The 21,534-nt window shown below is 40.8% G+C and overlaps 1 long non-coding RNA gene across 1 annotated transcript in view; it reads left to right on the top strand.

Annotated features, from left to right (window-relative positions):
* Nucleotides 1-21,534, top strand: part of LOC147137390 (uncharacterized) — a 140,674-nt gene that overhangs the window by 48,916 nt on the left and 70,224 nt on the right. The window contains exons 2-3 of the long non-coding RNA XR_015089345.1: nt 2,371-2,577; nt 16,919-16,983. This is a non-coding gene — a long non-coding RNA (uncharacterized LOC147137390). The remainder of the gene's footprint in view (nt 1-2,370; nt 2,578-16,918; nt 16,984-21,534) is intronic.

Here is a 21,534-nt window from a genome sequence, read left to right as displayed (position 1 = left end):
AAATGGCATCGATAGAATTTCCCACTTTCTGTCAGAGCCACGTCTGCGTAAATGGTGATTTTTTTGATTACTGGTGTAAAATATAAGAACCAACGCTCACATCATTAATAGACCTGTTGTGTTTTACACAAACATTCATTGCTGCGTGAAAGTGTTTATAATCTTGGCTTTGCTGGGTTCTGTGTAAAAAGCGCAGACGGATTTTGCACCAATTTTGGAGGAGGAAAGAGGATGAACACGGTGCCAACTATGAAGCCCTATGACAGATTTCCGTTGTAGTAAATTTTGCAAATTTTAATCAATCAAAAATAATGCCATGCCCTAAATTATTGTAGTATGAATAGTAACCTAAATGAATTATCTCAAGAAATATAGTCAGATATTCTAAATATGATGGTCGGACATTGTTGATGACATCCCCATTGACAGTTTTAAGACCTAATGGCAATATCCATCTACCTTGACTGGTGCTAATACCACATTTAGGGTCAAATTTTGTTCAGATTCTGCTTAATAATGTTCAGAATGAGATTTAAGTTATTAGTAAAACCGTAACAGAGGTGACAAATTGGCAGATTATGGCAGGTAAAGGGCACTAAAGCCTATAAAACACGAGGAGGAGCCCTTGTTAATTCTTAGGTTTCATTAGAAATACATGGTAATAGCAGCGAAACCTTAGTCAACATAACGTTCGGGGCCATTTATAACACGCCAATGCCTATAGGGCACTGTTCTTCCAAAGAATGGAAATGAAAAGAAATGCACGCCATGCTTACCATTCATTCGTCTGCCAAGGATTAGCACCACAAATCACTTTTGCGCAATTCATTAGATGGCCCGTAGAGAGCGTGCAGATGTGTGATGGATGCTTGTCTGCAAATGGACTGGTGCCTAATAGAAAAATGCACACACTTTAATTAAAGAGGGCCGGACAAGTGCATCTGCACTGGAGTTGTTGGTTGTCCCTCTATATCTGCACAGACAGGGTCGTACATCACAGGGCTCGCAAAACATGCTGTACGGAGTGTTGGAATTTAAATATGCGCCGTACCATCATTAACAATTCAGAACGGTGAATATTACATCCAAGCAAATCCAGGACTTAGAAAATGAGTGTGAGCATTATAGCTGAATCCAAGAAAATAATAAAAGAATCAAGTCTTTTAAATTATAATTAATTATAAGGTGTGAATTTCTCCAATAAAATCCAATATTTGGATACATAGGGTGCAGTACGATTCTCAGGGGGTACAGTTTAAGGTGGGACGATTCCATTCAGTGGGATTCGGATTCGATTTGATAAGGTACTACTCAGTTGGAGACTCGGAGAGGGTATGATGCAATGATTTTCTTCTTGAAGTAAGCAATCATTGTACAATATGAATTAACTTAGTCAGTACTGTAAATGTTTAAATATATGTAGGCGTTGTTAAAAGACGATTCAATACATAAATACTCGATACATGGGGTGCAGTAAGATTCACGGACGGTTCAATTTTAAACTGGAGCATTTCAGTGGGATTACGATTCGATTCGAGATGGTATGGCTCAATTCAAGAGCGCACAATGCAATGTTTTTCTTGTCATTTTACACAATGGTACATATGAATGAACGTATTAGTACTGTAAATATTGTGTTTCCTTCAAAGATATATTTCTCTAATGAAAGACGATTCCATACGGTTCATTAGTTTGTGTACCGGTGCGCTCTCACCTTTTAAATCAAATCTGATTTTCCCAAAAAGTTACGAACATAATTAGAATCGTAATTAATAAAACAAATATGTAGATTGCAGTAATTAATATGGAAATTGTAAAAATAATGAATATATAGTAAATACTCGGCGGCACGGTGGTCGACTGGTTAGCACGTCCGCCTCACAGTTCAGAGGTCGTGGGTTCGATCCCGGCTCCGGCCTCCCTGTGTGGAGTTTGCATGTTCTCCCCGTGCCTGCGTGGGTTTTCTCCGGGTACTCCGGTTTCCTCCCACATTCCAAAAACATGCATGGTAAGTTGATTGGATACTCTAAATTGGCCCTAGGTGTGATTGTGAGTGCGGATGTTTGTCTCTGTGTGCCCTGCGATTGGCTGGCAACCAATTCAGGGTGTCCCCCGCCTACTGCCCAAAGACAGCTGGGATAGGCTCCAGCATGCCCCGCGACCCTTGTGAGGATAAGCGGTACAGATAATGGATGGATGGATGGTAAATACTAAAATTAAACTCTGAAATCAAACATTAAAGCAAAAAAAAATAATAATAGTAAAGGTGTGTGGGTGTGTTTTTAAAGATTCAACAAATTAAAATTAGTTACATTTTGTGAATAGATAATGATAACAATAACAACAATCCATTTCTATTTTGTCAAGCAGGTCACTCGGATGACACAAAAGCTTCTGCGGCCTCCACTTTTGTCTGAGGACGTGCCATTAATGAAGAGCCCTTCAGCTAAATACATCTTTATTCTGCGATTAACGACGCCACTCCATGTGAGCGCCGACGTGAGAGGAGGCCGAGGCCTCTTCAGTCAAGTCCGAAGCCTTAACAGCCACTCCGCCATCAATCAGGCCTTGTGTCCGGTAAGTGCCGCCAACATTTATGAAATATTCATCAGCTACTCGCTTTTGCTTTCCACTCAGCCCTAATCATTATGTGTGGGTGGCATTGTGTCACGTCCTCTCTTTAAAAAAAAAAAAAAAAAAGCCTACAATCACTCTAGTGAGGGGACGCAAATTTGGGAATTCCTGCTATTATGCTAGCCAGACACTTTGGTATTATCGTGTCAGTCACAGGTCTCTCCTACCCATTTAGGATGTTTTATTATGTTTACTGAGGTGACTTTGCAATCTAACTGCATGTGTAGAGTTGTGGCTTCCAACTAAGGATGGCCAAATTAAAAATACTATTTAGAAAAATGATGTTCAATCCTTGCACTTCATTTCGTGGCAGTAGAAGGCACAATAAATTCACCCAATTATTTTCCAATGCAATTAATTCAAATATCAAGTCTGTTATTTGTAGAATTGGCCACAATTGACTGCAATTCTCCGCTGCGCCAGTAAAGAGCGCTGTGGTGCCATCAACAGAGAGAGATTGGTCACCCACTTCCGGCTTACGCTGCTCTCTTGCCATATACAAAGAGAGTTTGAGTAGACTAGAGCAGGCTAAAAAGCGCGACAATGTGGTGGCCATGTTAGCGGGGGCAACTTTCCCATCAAAAGCAATGCATGTGTAGCACATAGGTGTTGGCCATTTTGGTACAGTACACACTTTTTGTATGTAAAGTGCTTTGTTACAGCTGTAGCTGTTGTGAAATGCGCAATATAAATAAAATGGTATTGTATAAAATGGTAAAGAAAAATACGTTTTTTTTAAGTTTTATGAGATTGAGATTTTTTAGGCTACAAAAAAAAGGACTTCCTTTTAACGGACAATCAGCTCTGACAGATGAGTCCTTTACTCAATTAGTCTGTAAATCGAGGTTCCATTGTATAAAAAACGCTTAAATATTTCTCAGCAAATAACGGCGGATTGGTTGTCCCCCAAAAAACTGTAAATAGGCAAATCTGCAAATGCAGCGCACACTGTACACGTCAATTCAGTCAGTTTTCCATAATATGCCCATTTTAAAACACCGCCTTTATGGTTAATAAAGGTTTTAAGATGACGACAGTTCCACTGTATGCTACGCAAACATCATGTAATACCCACTGTTCTATTTCTGCGACTATTAATGTCATAATAGAACAATGGATATGATGTACTCGTGACTCTCGTCAAGCAGTCACCATAGGTTGGGACATTCATCATCACCGTTTGCTCGCTCCGTACTCAAACACACGACATCCCGGTTCACAAAAGCAACGGAAGATTCCACCTTTTTTTCCTCCCCTCCTCCCATATTTGCAATTCTTATTGCAGCGAGGAAGTTAATCTATCCACGGCGATAACTCATTGGATGATACAGCTTAAGAGAACACGTCCTCAGTCGGCCGTCTTGCATTTTAAGCAGGGGCCTCGGTACAAATTTCCCAAACACAACTGAGCTAACACTGATTTACCGCTCCAGTTTATATAAGTCATATTAGGAATTCATGGACCTGGCGAAAAGGGATTAGAGCATTTATTTCAGGCAGGGAAGATGATCCTGTCATTAATGGTCGATACTTTCATCATCATTTAAAAACCGGAGGAATTTGCGCGCCGACGAATCATGGGCGGATGCGGCTATCTGGCTGGCGCAGCTGGCTCGGCGTTATCTCGCTGCCGACCCGCTCGACTCGAGCGAAAGCGGGGACCGGCGCCCATCAAACTCTCTGGATTAGGCTGTCAATCAGCGGCACGTTACAATTTCTTCCAAATGTCACTGAGATCAGAGTCATTTCTTGGCTAATTGCGTCTCGTCTCCGCTTTTAATGTCGCCGCCGTTGAATGGTTTTTGTGACAAGATGGCGTCCGGGGAAAAAAAGAAGGGCTGTGCTTTTTGTTTAGCGACGGAAATAAGCGAGTAAATGACTGCTCAAAGTTCAGAGGGCGTATCGCTGAAATGGCAGCAAACAAAAGGGGAGGAAACAGAGAAACGATCCCAATCTTGCTGCGCTGCGACATCAATTACACCAAATTCTCATTAGAAAGGGGTCGGCGTGCATGTCGCCTGCGCCGGTTATATTCCGAAGATTGTTTCAGAGCTGAGCAATTTGGAGGATTTTCTCCCCCTGGTGACACCTTAGCGTTCCTTTTACACGCCATCGCTTTAGTGTAACGTGACAAATGCAGTGTCAGGCACTCTGTCCTCAGCAGTAGCCACAATGCACCCATTAATTTTCTCCGCTCTCAAACGTGCTTAAGGGGAGTATTATTAGCCACGTTAAATAAGCCAGGGAAACGCTAATTCCGCTGCATGTCAAAGGCGGGGATTACATTTACATGACATGCAAAGATATCTTGAAAGGGACGACATGCACATAATGACTAAAAGGCAAAATCCAAACATGGGCAAAGGGTCCCATGCGACACATTGCTAAGACACAGCCCTGGAATGCAGGCTGGCCAATCACAGCGCAGCACAGAACACAGGTCCAACGCTCATGCTATATTTTGGCTCTTTCAAACGATAATTATGGTTAAACAAAGTGACATGCATTGTCCTTAGTGGTTAAAGGGATCCAGTACCTAAATTACAGATAAAGCTATGCGATCGTCCGTACAGTCAATTGCGCACCTTTTGTCTGCTCCACGATCTACAATGCTTGTATTATCCGAAAATAATGGTGCATTGTCATTAGCTAGTTAATGTCTGCTCGACCTAGACACGGGCCGGTATTAGAGTCTGACGGAATGATAACCGTGAACAAAAATACTGCAGTTTCATGGTACTGTCGTAATGCAATTACAGCTCTGAGATGTTTTTTTTTTTTATATCTGTGTAAAAAAACTTTTTTTTTTTTTAATCGAATGAGCTCAGTAGGTATATTAGTAAAAAAAAAAAAAATAAATAAACAATTGAAATGTATCTAATAAACCTTTCTTTGACTATAAATAGCTACTTTTCTGTTTTGTGTAGTAACGTCCAAGCGGAAACGAACTGATGTTAGCAATGCTAGTTAGCTGCCTCGTAGCGAGTGTGGTATTTATTCATGAATTGTATTCATGCTAACTCTTGTAGTTAGTTGCAAACATTCATTTGAAGACAGTTTAATACTAATATATTAACATTACCTTGAATTTGTCAAAGAGTGATAGGTGGCGTGCTTCTAACTGGAGTATCCCACCTCTATCAAGTCGTGGTAGCGGTTAGCTCAATAATCAATAAAGCTAGGCAAAAAAATTTTGTGTTATCTGAAAAATAGTGATAAATTGTTGTTAATTTGTTATGGATGAATCTGATAAAAAATGAACAGGCACAAGGTAAACAATGCACCTGTATTATGTTTAAAATAGTGCTAAGCTATTGTTAGCTTGTTAAAGCTGTCATCCACATACAGTAGTCAGTTTAGTTCCTCAAAAATTAACAGGAACAGTTACAAAATGTACTTATTACATTATCTGTAATATGATGGTATGTTGTTATTAGCTCATTAAGAGACAAAGCTATACTGCGGTCTGCATGGTCAGTTTAATTCCTCAAAAATCAACAGGCGCACCTTTGTCTCCCCCAAAGTATGCAACGAACTTCTATTATACACACAATAATGCTACTGTGATGTGAGTACAATACCAATGTGGACGTTTTAGTGTTTACATATAGTTCATCTTTCATAAATACCCCCCCAATTGTACATTTTGCCTGCAGAAAGTTTCACGAGACACACTTAAAATTATGCACTAGCTTCATTTTATTTGCAAGGGCGCAAAAAAGAGCAGCCATTAAAAAATCTCTCCCCCCCATCGGTGAATCCAAACTCTGAATATAGAAGAGAAAAGAAATAATGGGGGGCACAATAACAAACACTTAGCTGCCTTCCATTAGTGCACTTAACCTCCTCTCCATGGTGAACAATCCCACTTTACATTTCCTTTTGGCTAAATGCGTGTCTCTAATTCACAAATGAAGGGGACGCTTGGAGTGGCCCTCTGTCTCCAATGTTGCAATTAACTTTGCCTCCTCGTTTCTCCCAGCTTAAGGTGTTTGAAAGTCATTAGCTTCTGCGCAACGGCGTCTTCTGGCGAAATTTAAGCAGGCAGTCTGTGTCGTTTATAATAAGAGTTGGAAGATAAAAGCATGCTGATGGTATGTTATTCAAAGCTGAGTTAATGGGAGAATCCAACTATTATCATTTGTTTTCTTTCTAAAACATGCCTTACATTATTGCAGATTCAGTCATTGTGCCACAATAGTTTATAATTAGTATTACACACACAGCAAAATCACCAAAAAACAAGCTGGTTATGCAAATAGTTGCAAAAGGGGTGAGAATTTGGGTACACGTTTACCATGATGAGATGTGATGACTAAAAAGTTGTCTAGAAAAGGCTATTGGCGTTTTTTTCCGTTGAAAAGGAATGTTGAATTTTTTGCAATTTAACAAAATACGCCTTAACGAAAATGTTGTTTTAAAAAAATATACATGATCATAATTATTATTAAATCCAACCGTGAAAAGAAATGTTGAATTATTTTTTTAAATAAAAAAAATAAATAAAATATATATATATATAAAAATAAAACTTTTGGTTGTCAGTTTTTTTTCTTTTTTAATTAATCAATTAGTTGATCATTGCACTCTGGTGAGTGGCATTCTACTTCAGTTAATGACCATCATAGAATTTCCAAAACAAATCCAATAGTGGTGTGGTCACTTTGGCATAGTAGTGTGTTTACAACGTACAGTACTCTGTTTTGTGTATTGTAATAAATAGAGTGTCAAAAATGAGGACCTTGAAAAGGCTATAAAAAACAGTGCAGTCCTTTAATAAGCAACAGCACGTGTTGTTTATATTTGTGCTGACATGGTAGTGGTAGTAAATAATCAGCATATGTCAGGGATAAGCTTGAATTAGGTGCGTAATGATGTCACTGCCACCCCGCACGCATCTTGTGCTGCCGTGCACTCGGGTGCCTGCGTGTCATTGCAACAGCAGCCGGCTGCATCCATAAGCAAAAAGGCTGCATAATTGGTGACACGTGTGACACCGTGCGCTCTCTGTTGGCACTTTTTTTTCACCCCCCTCCCGTCTGCATGTTGCCCAAACTCCCTAATTACCGGGAGGCGACGGCGAGGAGGAAGGCGTCAGATTCTGTCAACGGACGCCTTGTTTCAGCCCGGAATCCCTGGAGTGAGTTTGGGGAGAGAGCCACAAAGAGTGGTCATATCAACAATTCCTAATCAAAAGCTCCAAATTGTCAGCTGTCACACACTTTTTGTGATCCTTCGTACCCGGCGCCTCAGCTGACCCCGACCGCCAAATAATACCGAACAAATACACAAAAACCTACAGGAACAATACAGCATGTACTCATTCACGTTTCGGCTTACCTGTGCAGGTTTTCCCCTAAATATGTTTTTTTTTAGTTTCAAATGGCTAACTTATTTTTACACTTGCACGAAGGCTAATTATGGTATATTTCAAAGACAAACAGATTGACAATAGAATTGACTTTTTTTTTTTTAAATAGTCTAAATTTCCACTTTGTCTCAGTGTGAACTGGAGAATCGTCATGTCATTAATGCAAACACTTCAAAGTTGTCAGTGTAATGACTTCCAATACGACACGGCTTTACCGCGGCACTTTTTGCTTTACCGAGTCAGCTTGGTGGCAAACAATGCCATTTCAGTTTGCTCCCCTGCCCCGCCAACTCCCAACCTCCCCACTTTCTTTTAGATGATCCCAAACTTGTGCTTCAGTTCAAGGGAGGATGGAAAGGCCGCGGTGGCTTTGATCGGCCGACTGTTACTAAGAAGCTTTCAGGGGGCTTTGAGGGGACCTAAAATGTTTTTAAAAAATGGACAGATCAAGAGTGAGCTGAAATTTGACGGTTCAGAGGCAGGTTAAAACGAATCGGCGCATTCCCATCATATGTATCCAGTTTGTGCACATAAAGTGATGCAAGGTGACATAAATGAAATCTAAGAGCCGATTAGCGCCAAAGTTAAACCTTCACATGAGTGGGTGGGGGTAAAAACAACTCCAAACTACTTTGCTCCCTCATAGCATGAAGGCCTATTTGTAATACATAAAACAGAAACATCATAGAGATTAGGGTCCGACCAATATATATTTTTGGAGGCCGATGCAGATTCCAATAATTGGCAGATTAAATTCCAATAACGGATTAATCGGCCATTACAACTGAAATAACAGTAGACTGGCAGTTGGTCTCTCCACAATTTAGTGTTCATGTTCCATTAATTGATCGATTAAAAAAAATAAAATAAATTAAAAAAAAAATTTGTATTATTTATTTATTTGTTATTGTTGGTGTATTGCAAGCCAAAATTTAGAGAAATGTGTTTCCTTGTTTTGCTGTGTTGCCATCTTCCCTCCAAAAAGCATCACAAAGCTGGTCAAGAGTCAGACTCCTGCGCCTTTACGATTCTTGCCTTATGAAATAAAATCATTTTCAAAATAAAAGAACACACAGCACATTGTCTTACATCATGTTTGTCCCCCAGAAACAGCTTTGCGGTCCACTTTTCTTTCTCACATTTTGTTTTTACATCACTTGCATCTCCAATGCATGCATGATCAATTTTCTCTTTAGGTGGAGGGAGGGGAAAAAAAATTAACACCAAGAACACAATGTTATTAGCGTTGTTGAAAAATACTATCATCACTTAATTGCCATTTCATTTGTAATAAATTGCCGGAAAACATTTCTCTTTCGGTTAATAAGGAAACACGACCTCGTTAATGAAACAGGCTGGGCCCGCTAATGATAACTGTTATTTATTCGAATGCCACGGCAGGTTTATCTGTGTGCTGCCGCCGTGAACCCCATTCGCTTTGCCAATTAAGCGTGTTGATACTGCAGGATGCTCACCTGCAATTATGACATTTTAATGAGCCGCTGCGGATGGAACAAGGGCACGGCGAGGTCAGCCAGAGGCGGCAAAGCATTGGGGTTTTAATAGACACTTAAATGCTGTTAATTTAGCTCCCGCTAAGGGGGGGAGGGGGGGGGGCAAGCGTGTAGAACGCCATCTATGCTTTGAGGTGGGGTAAGAAGGCAAGATGAACACTCTTTAACAATTTAGTGACGTCTCCACTTCTTCGGCTTGCTATGGCAGGTAGAAGAAGCATTTTCTTTTTCATCCCTCAAGAATGTTGATGGGCTTGGGTAAAGGTTTGGCACCTGTCTGCCTGAAAAAATGTGTCACAGCGGGAGTGAGCACTGACATACATAGAGAACCACGACCTAAGGGAAAGAGTGGAATTTAAGTCAACACGTTTGTGTTAAAATGTTGCACATTTCCTATGAAGAAATACCTGCTAAATTGCCAGGAATTTCTGGCGAGTACTGCCTGTGACCTATATGTGACAACAATTTTTCATATTCTTTAGTTTGGTTTTTTTCCAAATGCATACTGTGCTTTCTTTACAGGAGCTTAGTCTGGGGTTATTTGTTTCCCTGCTAATCCCTTATTTTTTTTTTTTACCTACAAAAACAGGGCACTATAAAAGGTGGCCCGGCTGACTGACCCAACATAAAAGCCTGGCTACATTTGCAGGAATTTCTGGCAGTTCTGCCTGTGTTTCACGTGTCAACAATCTCCCCTATTCTTTGTGTGTACAGTATGGTCTCCAAGATAAGGTGGCAAGAGGGGAGCCTTTTCTTACGGAGAAAAACATCCAAGCTCTGCTGAATTGGCAGGAATTTCTGGCAAATACTGCCAGTGTAATGTGACAACAATCAGCTCTATTCTTTATATGTCGTGGCTACCAGAAAAGGCCACAAGACAGAAAGCATTTTCTTATGGGAAAAGAAAATCCAAGTCTGGTTTAATTGGGAAACATTAAAGCAGCTGCAGGAATTTCAGGCAATTTTCCACGTGACAACAATCTTCCATGTTCTTCATATCACGAGGTACGGGGCCAAGACTAAAGCCTTTTTCTTATGAAGAAAAACATCCAAGTCTAGCTCAATTGGCAACATTAAAGCACCTGCAGGAATTTCTGGCTAGTACTGACTGTGACGACATTCTGCTGTGTTCTTCACGAGCATTTAATGATGCCGTATGGTCTCTATTACATTTGTTATGTATTGTATACATGTCAGTGGCCATTGATGTGTGTCATCTACATACAATAACATGTTCTCCAAGTCTTGACTTTGTTCATGGTATTGTTGTAAAATGCAGAGACAGGAACACATTTATGCACCTTGCAAGTCGGCGGGTTTTAAATGACACCCCATATGCAGAGGGCAATATTATTCTCTACAACCTATGCTGACTGACACTATCACAAAATATCAGTGTCTTGCAGTTTTACTAATGCATAATTTCAGGTGCTTAAGCGCGAAGGGTTAAGTCCCGGCCAAGAGTGGAGGATTTTTTAATGGGAAGACGAAGGTCCCCGCTTTTAATGTCCCGCAAGAATGTGTTATGGCGCTGTAGCTCCCTTTCAGCCGCGGCCCTCCTGAATTCAAGCCGATTATGGATAACAACCACATTACAGAGCGATACATCAAAGTCCTAGCTTACTGCTCAGCGGGGAGCCACTCTGGCACATTTCAAAAATCGACCCGTTCAAAAGCGCTCGCTGGTTATGCATTGAGTGTGTCACACAGGAAAGTTTTATCTCGTTGCCGACCTCATTGCTGCCGCCATGTAGTTTAGCTGGTTTTGATGCATAAAAATAATAATAACAATAGAATGAGGCAGGCAAAGGAACAAAGAGGCATAAACAAAGACTTGGAAGTGGCAGTACCATAACAAAGAGTTTGAATAGAGAATGTATTCAGCTGCATGTTTTAACTTGAGGACAATTGCAAAATTACAATTAGCTAGACAAAAAAAGAAAAACAGGTATATCTATACAGTACTTTTCCTGCGCTACAGGATTATTTGGCAAGTACTGGCTGTTTTCTACACATGACAACATTCAGCAGGAACTAATGCGGTGAAACATTTTTTTTTTTTCCCATTTTCAGTGTAGCCAAAAAATTGTGTTGTTTTGTTGGTTATTCATCTGACCCAACTTTTGGGGTTGAAGGAATAACCTCAAATTAAAAAAAAAAAAAAAGGTGTGTCAGTCCCTGTTTGACTTAGTGCTGCTTGGCCATTTTTCTTCATAAAGACAGACACGTTTGCAATAATTATTGATGATGCCGTGTAATGTTCTGCTTTTCAGCCAATATATGGCATCTTCCTACATATTTGCTTTCGTACCTGCTCATGAAAGTGCCGGGGTCTTGTCACGGGGGCAGTAGCTTTCGCGGGGAAGCTCAGGCTTTCTTGTCCCGAGCCACTTCATCTAGATCTTTCAGGGGGATCCCGAAGCGTTTCAAGGCCAGCTGGGACACAAAGTCCTCCAGTATGTCCTATCTATAGACCCACAACCTATAGATAGATCAATTAAAAAAAGCACTCCAGATGTGATTGTTGCTCTCGAGATATACAAAATAATTACTGTCTCGACTTTGTGGTTGTGGTTTTAATTTAGCGCTGATAGTTTGCTCACGCAAGCCTCGGCTGATTAGAGTGCTTTTTTGCTCCAGCGCTTTTTTAAATATTGTGCGAATAACCCACTGTGCTTGTTTAGAGCACTCCAAAATGAAAAATATGGAGACCGCCAGACAGACAGTGGAGACATGGATGAGATGGTGGGCGTGGTTGACAGGGAGGCTGTGTTTTTGAAACGGTGTCATCAAAACACACACAAAACGATGAAAAGCTAACATTTGAAGGCGGCTGACTCTCTGACATTAGCACGCCGCTGATCGTTAGGTTGCGGCGTTTTTCGTCATTGAGCTTCTCTGGAGTTGAATGGAGGCGAGCTCGTTGGGGTCCATCATTACAACGGGGAATGGCTGTCCACTTCCCGCTGGGGAGAGGTGCCCTTTGCTTTCACACTTAAGCGCTAGTTGTTCACAAAATAACAGCATAGCAAGTGTTTGTCCCCCAACCCATCCACCCCCTCTTGGTGCGCCTCTGGATAAAGGATACGCCTCCATTTCAACTTAAAAGCAGGCGCGTGACGCTCTACTAACAAGGGAGGTCATAATAGCGCCAAAGGAAAAGGGTGTCATCATACATCTGAATGCACAATTACATCCGTAAAGCACTCAATTTGATATTTTTCCACTCACAAAAACATACCGGCGTCACGCTAAGCGAAGTAAAATAGAATTGAGAAATGTTGACCACCCCTAAAATTGTGCAATCCGAAAGATTTTGTGGACGATTATGCATTTAAGGCAGTGATTCTCAATTATTTGGTGTTACGCGCCCCATGCGAACAAGATAACATTTCGCGCCCCCCCCCCCAACTCTGCCGCAACGAAATAGTATCATTTGTCCAAGAAATTAGGGGTTAGACCGTAAGTACACCTCCGCATACCATCGCCTTATCCTCATTAACATGAAATGACACAAAAAAGAAAGAAATAGATCAAGTTACAACAGATAATAACTTTATTAACATTATTTTTTAGTTTGTAACAGTAAAGATTTGAAGTGCATCAATTTGCCTGAAATTAAAAATGATTTTAATAAATGAGAACGCCACTGCCATCTACTGTAGTGGATGTGCAATTACACTTTCTTCTAGTACGGCAAAAAAGATTCAGGTCCTGGTTTGGTCAGTAACATGTCGCAAATATGGCAACAAAAACCTTCATCATTGTTTTGCAAAGTACAGGCAGATGTTTGTTGAATTGAAAGACAAACAATCATTCCGCTTTCATGGAGAACTACAGAAACTTGAGAATATTTCCTTTTTAGAGCCTGAATTACTGAGGATTTTGAACAATTTTAAATTCAACAAGGCTTCCAAATGATTCATCGATTATCAAAACAATTTGTCGGTTATTTTTGAATCAACTAGTCGATTAATCGCTGCACTTCGAATATATGCATATAAAGTTTACGTTATTTAGTGTTAGGACTGCCCCTCAATACAATTCTCTTATTGGACGGCGATGCACTTTATTTAATGTTGCATCTGAATGGTCCGAGTCAGATAAAAGCATGCAATTCTATTCAAAAGTATGAATTTATTGCACTTTTCATTATAGCAACGCTGATATTTTTCCGATATATTATGCAGCCCTATTAAAAACATATGCATTCCCTCCATTATTTCCTATGAGAAAGTGTTGGCAAGCAGATTGTGTCCGACCTTGGAGGTTCCACTATAAGCAAACCAAAGCTCTTCTGTGACCGAGCGTGAGGCCTCGCTGTGTATCATCAATCTGTATTGTGAATAGCTCCCGAGGTGTTTTTTTTCCCCCCTCTTCTCTCCCCATCAAGGTCTTATTCACTCGAGAGCTTCAGCAGAATTAGCGCTCCACTGGTGTGCAATGGCTTCTCGGCGCGCCGCTTCACGTCCAATTTAAAGTGTCTAAGAGCGCTCTTGTCGTTAGCGTTTACTCCAGACTGTTTTTCACACTGAGCGAGTGTGACGTTAAAGACAAATAAAACCACATCAGCCCGTGTTGATCTTCTCCAACGCGGGGCCCCGGCATTCTGTCTTGGCGGACAGCAGTTTTCAGGGGGTTATGGATAGGCCGGCTTGCTAACGCTATTATTTACAAATGGCCCAAATGTCAACGCTCCTTTTGTACCCCTCGGCTTTTCTCGTTGAATGGTTTGCTGGCGTGAAAAGGCTGCACTTTAACAGAGAGGTGAGCCGCCGAGAGAAAAATATTTCTATCGCTCCGCCATCGGATCAATAGAGATGTGTTTACTCGTCCCGGCGGCGCAATGTTCACTCCATAATGATGATTATTAAACAGCCTGTTGACTGAGAGCTTTTGACTGCCCGCTTGTCAGCCCTCTCGCCCGGCGGAGGGTCACACACTCCTGCTGTCAGGTTAGTGCGCACACCTCCGGCCAACGGCATCTGTCAAAAGAGCAGGCTGAGCCGAGCTGGTCGCCGGATCCCCTCCTAACCTTTTTGCGGGACAAAAGCAACTCGCCGGGTCAATGAGATTCCCCATAATTAAACTGAAAGGGGTCTTTTTCACAGCAAAACTCAGAAGCCCCGTGGGTTGAAGGGCTAAATTGGAGCCATTTGGCCTCTGGAGCGCTAGGGAAAGACATACTGTATTTGATATTCATGGCAGACATTCTATGTGCTACATTTAGCTATAAAGCAATATTTAGCTATGATTTCTAAGCAGTTATGAGTAGAGTGAAACCTCTAAAATCGAAGATAATCTCTTTCTAGAACTCTTCTAGATGCGAAGGAATTTGTTCCGTATTCAAGCTGTCCCCATCATAAAACCTTCCAGTAAGATCCATTTTGAGTTATATGGCAGGTTTTTTTTTTTTTTTTTTTTTTTTTTTTACTCTTTGCCACATATCACCATTTCCCTTTTTTTTGTTGGCATGCCATTAAAAATTCACTCTTTGGTCCGAGATACTTGGGGGTCTCTTGGGGTTTTTGGGGTTTAGAAGCATGTTCTCACCCAAAACTTTATATAAAATCAGACGAAATGATCCTGGGTTACCCTAACCCCCTTACAACCGTAATTCTAGCTAGCTGCAAATATGCTGCGGCCGTAAAGACTTTTATAATTTTGTCCGTTTTTATCGTTCCATAAACTGAGAGGCATATAAATCAATTTATTGATGGATCGTTAATAATCCATTCATTGATTGTTGATCAATTGTGTCTTGAAGCAATTCAGGCTAAATGGATTTTAAACCTGCACTTGCTTCACAGACCAATTGTGGATAGACGGCGTTTGTGAACAACATCTCTTTTAAATTGCTAAATACAGCTTCTGCAAAACATAATGATATTCTACAACAATATTTAACAATAAAAAACAAAAAATTATACATAGACTTACATAGATTTTGGGGAATATTTATGTCATTTAAATGTCTCTGCTGTTATTCCGTAATGATGTGACATTTTGAGCTGCAGTAGGTACTGGTGTACCATTGCCAACTACTACAGCAATCAGAATGAGACAAAAATGTATTTGATATGTGACCTGTGACAAAGTGTCACCCAGCGAGAGGGAAAAAAGACGTTGTCATGACAACACCCATTTCTCATGCATTGGCCAACGTATTCAGAATAAAGTTGAATAACAAAACTGCAATTTACAGAAAAGTGCATTTTCCCACTCATTCATCGCTGTGATATGTATAACTTGTGACTTTATTCATGTTTGGGTGTATGCTGGCATCACACTAAATAAACCGCCGTAGTTTGTGCAACATGTCTGGGGAACACATGCTAGTTCTGAATGATGCGGACTAAAAGCGTGTAAACTGAATGTTAACCGATCATCCAGGATGTCACGTTTGCCTTGCTTACTTAAGTACTGAGTGTGTGTGTGCGTGCGTTTATATTTGTTGGTTCAACTTGGCGACTGTTTTCTGAGTGTGTGTGTGTTTAACCTTTTGTTTAGCGTGCTTGCGCGGTCGCCAGGTTTTCCTCGTAATCCGTATGGCTCGTGGTGCAACAGAATTGCTCTTCACGGTGACCGTTTTGGCACATCTAACAATGTAAAAAAACAAGACTACGGACAACGTGGACTCGCGCCTCGCTATAAATCGCCGCTAGACATTCCTCCATGAAATGAGGAGAAAACAGCTCCGCTGTAGTGCGGACAGAGTCACGTGACCGGGCCCTGCCCGCTGATTCGGCGAATGATTATCACTTCCTCCTCCTCTGCCGTCAATGCACACTGATTTTTCAGCATTTCCTCCAACTTTGCGGCCGTCGGCTGACTCGCTTCGCGGCAGTATTAATACTCGATAATGTAAAAATTACACATCGTGTAGGCAAGATTGACGATGATATCGATAACGATATATATCGCCCTTTGTTTTCAGAGCGCAATCCCGAAACAGTTTAATAGCCCCATAGTGGAATTTAGGTAGAAGGAAAGTGAGATGCTAGTTCTGGATTTGTGACAGAAATTGTCCAAGGGAGGGTGGGGGGGGAGATGGCCATTTGGAAGTTGTGCGCGTCTCAAATCCCCTCAAACTACCGGTGTGTATTTTTCCATTCTTTCAGGTGAATGAACAACGGCCTTTAGGTTTAATGGATTTCTAGGCGCTGAGTGACAGCGTTTGAATGGGCTGCAGCAAATGGGGAGGTAAAAGGGGCATTAGGAGTCGCCAAAGAGATGGGGGTTGGCCACAGACTGACACCGTCTTTTGCATGTGACGGACGCGCTACACGTGCGAGCGTTCTCAATGCGGGGCTGCAGTCGTTTTAATATTTCCATGGTGCTTTTGTGTTTTTGCGTGTGTGTATATTTGCTGGAAAAACCTTTTTGCTCTTTGTTTCAGGTCTGGCACAACTGCAGCCTTCTCTCCAGAAATGATAAAAAGACCAACATGCCCAAAGATGGAAGGTACGTAATGTATGCACAGAATGCCAGTAATTTGTGGAAAAACTCACAATTGAATAAAACATAGAAATCTGTAGACTGAAGCAGACCTCTGCCAAGGTGCAAAGATGCATTTAAAAACAAATAACAGTTTCAAACAAATTATTTTAGCCACACTGTTATATGTATAAAGAGAGTGTCAATTAATAACAGTTTTATGAAAGAACCCTGACAAGTCTTAAAAATAAATAAGCATGAAATAAGCATGAATCTATACCAATAGAGATTTAACAAACTTTGTAGCGGGGTGAGCATATATACGAATCTTCAAAGTAAACATTTGGAGTGAAAGCATTTTGTGAAGCAAAAACACCTTGCATCTAGCATGTATACAATAATGAACCCATGTTACATAAACATCTGTATTCAGCAATTAAATGACTCAAGACAAACAAAACACTTTCACGTAATGCTCACCAGCCGATTGTTTTCCTGTGACGTCACGCACCGCCATATTGGAGGTCGATGCATTGCTTTGTTCCTGCGCTTATTGATCGTTTGAATCGAGAATACTCTCAGTTTCAATTGTCAACATGGAGGACAAACAAATACTAATCACTTTGAAAACTTTTGATAGTATTCCCAAGTATTGTAGCACAAACTGACCAGATATCACGTATGGTCAAACAAATATGCGCACTAGTATTTTAATGATTTTAATGATAGTAAGTCATTCAACCTGCCTTAAAAGGCATAGTTTTTTTTAACCTGGATTTAAAAGCATTTACACTTGGCAACTTATTCCATCTGCGTGCAGCATAACAGCTAAATGCTTCTTCACCATGTTTGCTTTGAAATCCGGGCTCCACTAATTCACCCGAGTCTTCACACCCCAGAGCCCAACTGGGGTTCTATTCAATTATCATTTCTTGAATGTCTTCAGGACCTAAATCATTCAGTGATTTATAGACCATTAGCAAAATGACACAATCTATTCGACAGCCGATTGGGAGCCTTCAGGACGAGAGTAATGAACAACAACTTTGAAAAGCAACTAGCATCACTGAACTGATTGTGTCCCATTCCGGAGGTTTCCGTGTCATAGTTGCAGTGCACTCCTGGATACAGTGATTGTTTGTTGGGTAAATTGTCACTGTGCTATTTACCTTTCATAAAACGCTGCTTTATCACGCCCAATGCTATTTACTTTATAAGGTGATGATGATGTCTCCTTGAGGGGGGGAGGGGGTCGGAGGGAATGGCAACAATAAGAGTTAAAAGCCTTATACTTGAAATAAACCATTTTAGGAACAAGCCTACTCTTGGATGGAGCTGTAAGCTATGTCTTGATCTAAAATAAACATGTCACACCGCATGCGCCAGTGTTTAGCACCGCCAGACGTCTGGATAACCCGCTACCCCCCCCCCCCCCCGCCCCCTTCGCAACGGTAAACAGAAAGCGTGCGACGATAAGCAAAAGACATCCATTGTTATAAATTTATTTTCTCTTGTGTTTGGTTGCTGGCGGGATTATCACGCTGAACACACAATCCAAATTCCATGGCAAACATTTGCAGTTAATCTGCTCGCCAGTTCTCACCCAAACCCTGCAAAGTGCCTCCTTTACATAAAGATGATCAAATTAAGATGCACACGCTGACCAAACTGTTGTCACAATGTGGATTGTTACCAAAAAAGATGAATGTGATGCTGTTACAGTAACTAACCATCATCAGGGCGCGGGTTTATTTAATCCCCGACTCCCGCATGTCTCGACATTCTCAGCCGGGGCTCTGAACCGGAATGGCCGCGCACAACAGCAAATACATTCAGCGTGCTTATACGCGAGCGTAATCCTTTAATTGCTCCGCTGTGAAACCGTCTATACCATATTAAAGTATTCAATGCAGCCAGTTAATGGAAAGGCAGAAAGGGTATCATGTTTTGCATAAAACCTTTAAAGCCAATGCTTTGCAAATGCGCACTGCCCCTTTTTTTACCCTCCATTTTGATCACAGTGACATATTCACATCTCTGGTAATCCCCTACCTCTTCGAATGGGCTACTGCATGTTACTTTAAGGAAAATACATTAGTTCTAAAATGGAAAATGCCAATTTTGGCCTGGTTTTTAGATCATCCGTACAAATCCAATCATTCCCGACAAAATGACAATAAATGTATAACTGGGAGTAAGACCTTGGCCAAGGCAGAGAAAACGTAATTCTCGGCACAAAACTTGTATATACGCTCCGTGTACAGTGGTTCTCAAATGTTCTACACACCAAGGATCAAGGCAAAAATGCAGTACCGTATTTTCCAGACTATATACAGCTACTTTTTTCGTAGGTTTTGAACCATGCGGTTTATGTAAAGGTGCGGCTATTCTGTGGATTTTTCTTCCACCGCTAGGGGCGGTCTAACCAGAATTGCAATGCAATACAGTTGCCATTAACGGGATGTGATTGCAGGTGGAGGAGTTCAACAGGCAAGGGCGCTATGCACTAAGTTCCATTTTAATCAGCAAAGTTGCTTCCGTGTTAAAAGGCACTGTTAGGAAAGAATCTGTGCAGGTACATACATGTACATTTACAGTTCAAAATCATTCTGTAAATGCAGTAAATATCTCATGTTTCACCCTAGATAGGTGCGGCTTATATAAAAGTGTTGCTTATATATGTTTTTTTTTCATTATTTTTTAAAAAATAGAGTGGGCGCGGCTTATATAAAGGTATAAGGCTTATAGTCCGGAAAATACAGTATCTTAGCCGACCTAAAATAGGACAGAGGTTTTATTCCTGAAAAGTGTTTAATATTATTGTAAGACATTGCAACATTATGCACATTAACATTATGTAGAAATATAGGAAAATGGGAAAAAAAACTGTACTTAAACATGAATTCATTTAAAATGTTTTGCACACAAAATTTTAAAATTGGCCCTAAATAAGAGTTTAAAAAAACAGTTCTTAAAGATTAGATACAAATATATTCAAATTAAAAGTTAAATACAACTGAACTGCACTTAGGCATGGATTATTTCGCATACCACTAGATGGAGCCCACTGACCACTAGTTCTACTTACACCACACTTGGACAATCACTGTATCAGACCATCTATCATAAAAAAATAAAATAAAATATGAAGAGGCCATCTAGCATCATGAAATGCTTCAATGCTGGTGCGTTCCATCTCAGTGAAGTCTTTACGTTTTGCGACTGAACAGCAATGTGGGAGTACCAAGAAGTTACCAATACTTTTGAGTAACACCGAAATGGTTTAGATCAGGGGATGTCGCTAATATTTGTCACCTGTGGCTTTGTGAAGCCCTTTGAGAATATTGCGATGAAGGGCTGTACAAATAAACTCAATGAAAATACTTTTTGTGTGTACATTTTGAAGTCGCATTGCAACTATTTCCAAATGTATCTTTTTTTAATGACTGAAATTGATATATGTATTTTTTTTTACTTTATTTTGCTTCCCTGGAAATCTTTGTTGACATCCTCCAGACAGGCTACATCAGGCCCCTTGCGACAGATAGTCTGCCCAAGGGACATTAGCAATTTACTGTTGGAGCCCAGTTGGCAGACGCCTTCCACCAAGCTGTTTTATTGTTGAGTATGACAGACAAAAACAAAGAATCTACTGTATGGTGGCGGTGGGGGAGTGTCTATCAAAACATCTGACCTGCATCTGCATAGCTGTCATAATGAGAGATTTGACGACATTCAAAGAGGACTTGATGGAAAGCGCGAAACCGCGGCTGGTGTTTGAAGATGCCTGCTGCTCTCCCGGGAGAAGGCTGTCGCAGCGACGGACCTCCCTTTTTATTTTGCTAACATCATTCACAGGCTACTAAATTGACCGGAATGTTTTTGGAATCCATTTTTCGATGTAAGCCCATGTGGCGCATAATGAGCTCCAATTAAAAAGTGGGCCTCTCTTCTATGAGACATGAAGAAAATACAGCGTGTTAGTCATAATAGTGGCATAAAACTACTGTAATTGTTAGGAATGTGTGGGCATGATAAACCAAATTCATACTAAAGTGAATTTTGAAGCCCACAGTTAAGGCACAGTTGCGGCCATCTGAAAACAATTTTGTCATCAAGAGGCGGCTCAACATTTTTCATGCGTGACTGCACTGTCACGTTAGTGAGAAAACCTTTGGATATTTTATTTTTGCATTTGCCATGTACAATTATTCCTCTACATGTTAAAAAAAGGGATCAAACTAGGAACTTGACAATAGCCTAAGAGAGCATTTGACTGTTGCCGCATAAACTCACCATTATCAAGGCCAACATGCTGCTGCATTGATCCACATGTGAATCGAGCCCGGCAACGGTCACTTTGAAGCATTCTCGTCCGTTCCTTGCAGGGCTTGGGGTCTGCGTGGTCACGTCTATGGGTAAAGTGGAACAAAGCAAAGGTCAAAGGGTCTCAACTTGGGTTTTTCTATTCTTGACAAAAGGGTAAAACTGCCACTTGGGGATCGGATTGTTCACTGAAAAGCTCTCTCTCGAATTCGTTTTTAGCGCTGTTATCGTCCGGGATAAAAATTCTGTCAG

Source organism: Filicampus tigris, chromosome 13 (assembly GCF_054856515.1).
Source record: "Filicampus tigris isolate MCC_2025a chromosome 13, RoL_Ftig_1.0, whole genome shotgun sequence".
In the NCBI taxonomy this organism is placed as follows: Eukaryota; Metazoa; Chordata; class Actinopteri; order Syngnathiformes; family Syngnathidae; genus Filicampus; species Filicampus tigris.
This window is presented reverse-complemented; position numbering and strand designations above follow the sequence as displayed.